Here is a 7,969-nt window from a genome sequence, read left to right on the forward strand (position 1 = left end):
GAATGATAGTCAGCAATGTTTTCGTAATGATCTATCCAGACCATCAAATCTTTTGTTGGAAGGCGATGAAAGGATTTAGGGCGCACTCTGTGGTTTGTGCGTGTTTGATTAGATGCTGAATGATAAGAGCTGAGTAACGCCATCAGCGTCTGATTTGTATGGGAGAGCTGATTCATCAAGGCTAGCATATGTTCGCCTCCGACTTGCTGATGCTCTTGATTGCCCATCGCATGTTCTTGCGTCTGTTCCATTACCGGGCGTCTCCACCAATTATGTGGAATGCTCAAGATGCAACTGGAAAACCAACCCCCTACTATCTGGCTGGTCGTCACACTTTATTGATCTCTCCTTGGCAACTGCAATACGAGTTGTAACTATTTGCCACATTGGACCACACGTGGTCTGCCACATTTGACGACACGTGTATCATTTATGACTATGCCACAATACACCCCACAAAGCTTAGGTTAATTTGCCATTCTCCCTCCTATATATATCTTGCATCAATTTTCAAGAAGAAAAGTCTTTGCACTTTATAACCTATATCTTGCATCAATTTTCAAGAAGAAAAGTCTTTGCAATTTTGGATTGAAGAAATTGCAGCTTGCCTGTGAAAGATGCAGTGAACGATATGATCAAGAAATACACTCAGAAGTAATGCGAAAGTTGTAAATTTATGATTCAACAATCTTTGAGAGGAGCCAATACTAGAAGAAGATCCGCCATATTAGTCCAGGAAAGGAGAATCCAAATACGGGAGCAGAAGTAGGCGATGAACCCATGATAGAGTTGTGCAGATGGAGCTATTAAAGGTCCATCCATATTAACTAGAAGATGACAAAGGTCAAGCATCCATGTGACAAGACACATTGTAGTTATTTCATGTCTTCTTTTCAAGCTTTATCACATTAGCATTGTTTCCAGGATACATGTGCAAATCCCATGAAGAAAATCTGATTTTTACTCTTAGATGGGGAAGAAAAAGGGTCAAATTTTCTTGAAGAAGGATCATAAAACTTTTGCATGCTCATATTTGCATACATCATGTTGTAAGGGAGATAAATGCAAATATGAATGCATGGTTGATCTTGTTGAAGAATTTATGGCATCATTAAGTCTTTGAAGAAAGCATGGTCATCTAAAACATTAGAGAGAGCTAGAGATAAATTGTTAGATTTTTTCAGACACATTGGATGATGCTTGTGATTATCAAACGAGGGACCACCCTGTTCTCAAGATCAACAATCAACCCATGTTCTTAAGATCAACACCCAGCAAGCTTTGAAGCAGTGTGCATTGAATTTAGAGCAGCATATGCAAGGAAATCAGCCTAGTGGATCATTAGAAAATTATATGGAGCAAGTGATTTCAGAAATGGTAGCTTGATGATGGGTTTGTATGCATTGTTTGATAATGAAGATTGAAGTTTTTTATGAGTAATCCAAAGTGCCAGCGTGAATGTCAAACATAAGATCAGAATCCAAGCGTTTCGGGCTATCAAATGGCGGTCGAGCACAATTCAGGGCGAAACATTTTACAATCCAAAAAGTCTCAAAAGTGGATCTAAGGTATCACTATTTCTATCTTTTATGATTGTTACCTAAATTTGTGCAAGCATTACAAGCAACATGGCCGTCGGAGGAAATATTGTCCATGATTATTTGATGACAAGTTCAATGAGATCTTTCCTACTCTATGTGAGACAAAGTCTAATCAAAAGGTCATAAAGCTCTTGGATAGACTTGTCGAATATTCAACTTTGCTTGAAAAGGCAAAATCTTGGCATACTAAATTTCACAAAGGTGATTGGATATCTCATCAGTATCTTTTCGACATCTCAGACCTTCAACAAAGAGTTCATGTTTTGCTTATGGGCATGAAGGGGACAATGATTCTAATTCCGACTCAGATGCAAACAAATGCAAACAAGGACTTCAAAGATGGTGGTAAGAATTGCAATGATAATTCAACTATTTTTGTTCATAATCAAATGGATGCAAATGTTTCAAAATAGACCTGATTGGACATCCAATTAAAACACTTGGACAACACTCTGATGACAGTCGACAATTGGTGTCCAACAACAAGCAGCCCAAACAGTTGGGCAACAATTTCGATAATTCAGGAAGTAATTCTACAAGGTTTGAAAGCAAGGAAGGTGTATATGAGGACTATGCAATGCCAATCAATTTTGGATTTTTCCATAGACAAATGGAGGAGCAAGAAAATGAGTTGTCAGATGATGACAAAGATGATTACTATCTAAAGGAAGATGATGAAGAGTCATATGATGAGTGTGCATGCTTTACATTCGCACCATCTTTTGCTAGCGATGTTTTGTGAAAGCAAGAGAAAATCAATCTCAATCTTTGAGGAGCTTGACTATAAAAGCCCTTATAACAAGGAAGGTTTGGGCTACATTCCTAATCTGATTCAAACCAACCATGCCAAAGTATGCCAAAGCAACAAAGTCCATGCTTTTTTTAATCTTTATTTGAAGATTGCAACTTTTGATGAGGATCTTGAGGATTATGTAGTAAGCTCATGTTTGCATATTTTTCCTCTGGAGGATGAATAAATGAATCAACAACCTAAATAAAAAATGAACTAAAGGTTTGATGTCAATGTTGAAGATACTATTTCAGATCATGATGTGTATGATGATGATATTCAAGTTGATAAATATATATGTGAGGAGGATGCGGTGATTCAGTGGTTTCTTTTGTCCCTTGAGGATGAGTATGCCTTGTTGAAAGGAGTTGTTCAAGCACAAAGCCAACCGGAAGAGTTGAGAACGCAGTGATGTAAGGAGGACAAGAAGAGGAGCAACCCGAGAGCCAAAGAAGCCAATAGGAACCCTCTCTATCCCTAAACCCAAGAGGAAGAGGAGGAACCCGAGAGCCAAAGAAGCCAAGAGGAACCCTCTCTATCCCTAAACCTCACATCAAGAAAACCCAATGGTTTGCAAGATGTTGATGTACTCAAATCCATAAGAGATCAAGATGATGTATCTAATCAAGTTGAGCTCTCATTATCATTGAGCAACATGCCACAAAAGCAAGCAATATGCTGTCCGTACCTATGTCAGGAGACTGATTCAACTATTAAAGATGGATTCTACTCAAGTGGGATCAAGTATTTCAAGACAAATGTATGCACATCATTTCTATCATATCAGATGTCTTGTTGAAGATGATTTGATTATGATTAAGCTTATTCAACTTGTTGGAAACTCCACTGCAGCATACCAGTTGGCAGTTTCCATAAGTGGTTGAAATGAAATGAGTTAAATGATGTTAGATGGCTAAGAGTTAGTCCTATATATGGTATATACTCACCTTAAACATATTTTATTTGGGTATGGCTAACCAACTCATTGAAGGGTGTTTTTCCAGTAAAAAAGCTGATTTTTTGCAGTCCACAATTGACAATGCATGGCAAAGTGATGATCAAATTGACAGTGAGGCAAACAAAGAAAAGAAGTTAGATGAAGATAAAGCTAAAGGCCAACTCTTTGAAGGTTGCAAAATGCAAATAAGTTCAGTTCAATCATTGGGTGAAGAAAATGGTAAGGACAATGTTTTAGAAGAATTACTCACTGAGGTGGTTTCCTGCACAAAAATTTCAGATTTAAAGGATGATGACTCCAAAATGATTTATGATACTTTTGATGCAAATGATTAGATTTTGGCTTATAGTCAGATCTGTGTTTTGGCAAAGATCTAGTTGTTTGGGAGGACTTGAGTGCAAAAGCACAAACTGAAAATTCAGAAACACATAGAACAACAAAGACAAACAAAGACAATGCTGACGTTCATGTTGATATTTATGCAATGCAAAGGATGAAAAATGAGGGTAAATGGAAGAGCTTAACTTGGAGACAAAAGAGCCCGAAGGAGTCCCTTAATCACCTCTATTTCATACAAAAAATATTCTGACATTTGGCAAGTGTTCAAGGTCAAAAATACAGCAAATGAAACCTTGGGGAAAGGAAAAACAGAAAACAAAAATTTAGCAAACAATTCCGACATGTTTCAGGCAATTTGATGAAGGTTGGATGTATTCCGAAGGTTGGAAACAGTTTGAAATTTGGATTTTCAATTATATTTTAATAAAGGTAAGTTGTGAAAGTATTAAGGTATTTGTTGTGATCTTTTATTCAGCAAATGATGATCAAACAGTTGGCATAATAGGGACAAGAAGTCTGGCAGTCCAATCACAGTCTGATGATAGTCCCACTATTTATTCTCTTATTTTTTATGCCTTTTTCAAAATCCAACTCGACAGCATATTTATAAATTGTATTAGCTCTCTCATAATCTGTTATTGGAAAGACTTGGACAATCAGATTGGAGTCTGGCAATAGTTCGATCTCAGTCCGATTGCGACAAATTCTAGATAGAAATCAGAATTCAACCGAGGGATTAAAGCTTATTCAAAATTCAGTATTTCAATGGTTTGATCAAGGTCAAATGCAGATTATTCAGATGAGAATAAAGGATTTCTTTAACAATTTTACACCGACATATGTTGCGGATGTTGGAACTTCATCGATATATTGCCATCATATCTGCTTTGTGGAGGATTTTGGATCACTGGCATACATCGCAACGTTTAACAAATTGGCCGGATCCTCGAAGAGTGTAGGCTACCAAACTCCTGCCTACAACACCTTTCATGCTGTAATCTCTACGGAAAAATGGCTACGTGCTATGCTTGAGTTTTCTTCTTCTAGCACATCTACATACTCATCCTTCCTTACACACCTACACATAATGCCATTCTTCCCCATTTGGTAAAGTTGTCTTACAAGCGTCTTTGCCCTTTCTTTGTTGAGGGGCCTATCGATTGGGAGCCTGTTAGCAAGGAAGTGGCCTATCTCAAATTCCCATTTTGGAATTATATCAATTAGTAACAAGGGGGGATCGGGGAGTTCATCCTCAACACCAGTTGAGGGTTCTCCATTTGGTATGCTGGATAGGTGTGGTCAGCCAAGGCGTGGGTCTTCCCCTTATGAACCGTGACAGTCAAGTCAAACTTGAGGAGAATTAGCGTCCATCTAGTTATGTGCTCAATCATGCATGGCTTGTTGACCAAATATAGCAATGCTTGGTGATCCACAAAGAACACAAACTTGTTTGCCAACAAGTAGTGTCTAAACTTTTCAACCGCTTACACCATGGCAAGTCTTTCTCTCTCAATGGTGGTATAGTTGAACTCGATGTCATTTAGTTTGCCAGCTAGCAATGTGTTCAAGGTGGAATCAACCCTGAACACTCAAATATTAAGCTTTGCCAACTATTAACAAAAAATAGTGAAAAGAATGTACAGTTAGATCATAGTTGAAAGACAAAGAGCAATCAAAATACAATTTCTCATCAAAGAACAACATTCGGCATTGGAAATGTAGCAAAGCTACTTTCTGTCTATTCCCAGACATAGAGAAGAGTGCATCTCCCTCCACATAGAACTTGTCCAAAGGGCATAAGCAGCCTGAATCCTATCAAATAGCAGCCTGACTACCACATATCGAGACACTATTACCAAGAAGATCCCCAAAAGGAGTTATAACTGACTATCATGGTTCTTGGCAACTGCCACACATATATGACTATTGAATTTCATGATTACTAGGACATATCCTAACCTATGGTGCCTACATACCCCTCATCACCTGGCACTCCTAGTGATCATCCTTTTTGGAACAAAAATGCATAGACTCAAACCCTTCCTAACCTCCATGGTGCAAGTTCTACTAATTACAATTGTACCATTTTATGGCTACATGCCAGGGCTGGGAATCCATGAAATATAATGTCATCCATGCATACAAAATAAATAAGTAGAACCATGCATGAATTAGTCTGTTCACTTTCCACTAGCATGGAATGGATACAGTGCTCCAATCAAGAACCATTTGAGAAATGGGACATAGAATTTATTGGCACAATAAGCCTGACAACTAAGGGAACTAGAGCCAGATACATCATCTTAGCTATCAACTATTTCACCAAATGGGTAGAGGGCAATGCCACAAGGAAGGATGATGCAAGATCGATAGCCAAGTTTTTGTTTAAACACATACTCACAAGGTTTGGGTGTCCTTTGGAGCTTGTCAGTGACTGGGGAGCCCATTTCCTCAACGATACCAGAGCAATCTTGACTAGTGAGTTTATGATAATCCACAAGAAATCCACGCCTTACTATCCATAAGCTAACCTAGCCAAGAGTTGAAACAAAACTTGCTAGATAATAATCACATGTACAGTCGAAGTTAGTCACATGGATTGGAAGCACAACTTTCATTGTAGTGCTATGGGCGTACTGCACGTCATAGAAGGTGGTAACCTACTACACCCCCTTTAGCTTGGCTTTCGGGGTGAGGAAATCATGCCAATGGATTAGGTGGTACCCAGCCTATGCATTGCGATTACGGAGAGGCTTAATGAGAATGCCTTATTAGAGAACCTAATAGAGCTTTAGAAGCTTGACAAAATAAGATTATGAGCCGTGTATTGCCTTAAGGTTGAAAAGGCTAGCAAAAATGGTTTGACCACAATCTCATAAAATAGACCTGAATGAAGGAGACTTGGCACTCCTTTACAGTGTTCAAAACACTAAGCAAAAACTAAAATACATGGGCATGGTTCCCTATCGCATAGTGGAGAACTCTCCACAAGACGCATGCAGGATATCGACATTCGAAGGCGTTGAGATGGACGGCTACCTCAATAGTAGCAAAGTGAAAATATATTACAATCCTCTCACCCTTCAAACCCTTCAGGCCATCCTTAGCAAAAAGAAACTTAAGGCCGAGGTGGAAAGAATAAACAGAACAATGCGTATCATCGGTTGGAATAGGTGACAGAACTAAGTTCAGTATGCCTGTTTTCAGTAATCTTGCATTAATTTTTGTTCGATGCATAAGAAAACTAGATAAGTTCTTCTGTGAAATAGCATAAACAAAACCTCTTTGTGTGAATTGCTGCGAAATACTTCGAACCGCTGGTCGTTGTCTCGATGCGGTAGACTGTTCTGCTGCCAAGGCAATCAAAAAGGCATTAGTGAGGGAAAAAGAGGAACTCGAGAAGGAGAATGTGGCATGTAGATGGGTTGGCCCTCGGAGATGTAGTGGAGACAAAATATGCAAAGAAATATCCATGTCCAGCAAGCCTTTTGTCGCTGAAATATGAAGTAGGGAGATAAAGAAGAATAGACGACTTCAGGCACGAAAGCAAGCACTCACAACACAAGTTAATAGCTCAAAACCAGCCAACTTTGAGTTGCAATCACCTCCACACTCGATCAGCTCCTGAAGCAAGTTGGGGCTTTATCTAAAAGTTGGTTTCGAGGTTGAAAGAAGAGCTCTACATATTTTCCTTACAATTTTTTTCCAAGTTCAATCAGTCGAGCCGGCATGCCATTTGGGACTCCCTATAAGAAATTTGCAGGTGTTGGTCATCTCCTTCCAGTGCTCTTCCCATGTGCTTGGAAGTACCTTTGGCCGCAAGAAGCAAAATTTTTGTTGGTCATCTCCTTCCCAAGCTGAGTCCCGTGTGCTTGGAAGTACCTTTTGCTGCAAGAAGCTTTTGCTTAGCGCTTCCATTTTTTTTTGGCCTGCCTCCAATTGGTAGGCTTTAGTAATCGTTTGGCCTCCAAACCGAAAAATCAAGTATTTTCTTGTAACACTTAACAGGTACTTGCGTATTCAGCAAGGGGAAGAGAATTCGATCTTACAAGTTATCTGTGTTAATCATGTCATCTCCAACAATATTCGTGATTTCATAAAATGTGTGCTGAGTGATATTAAAGTAGCTCCTTAGAGGACACAGCCTGTCTTTGCATACATATAAGATGGTAATGGATTTACCCATAATTTTGAAGTCTTTTTAAGAAAAGAGCAAGAAAGGCAAAGGTCCCAAGTATAATACATTTTTTGGGATTTTGCTGTATGGGATCCCCTTGGAGG

Source organism: Dipteris shenzhenensis, chromosome 19 (assembly GCF_047967505.1).
Source record: "Dipteris shenzhenensis isolate YYH24624 ecotype China chromosome 19, Dip_SZ_1.0, whole genome shotgun sequence".
NCBI classification, from domain to species: domain Eukaryota; kingdom Viridiplantae; phylum Streptophyta; class Polypodiopsida; order Gleicheniales; family Dipteridaceae; genus Dipteris; species Dipteris shenzhenensis.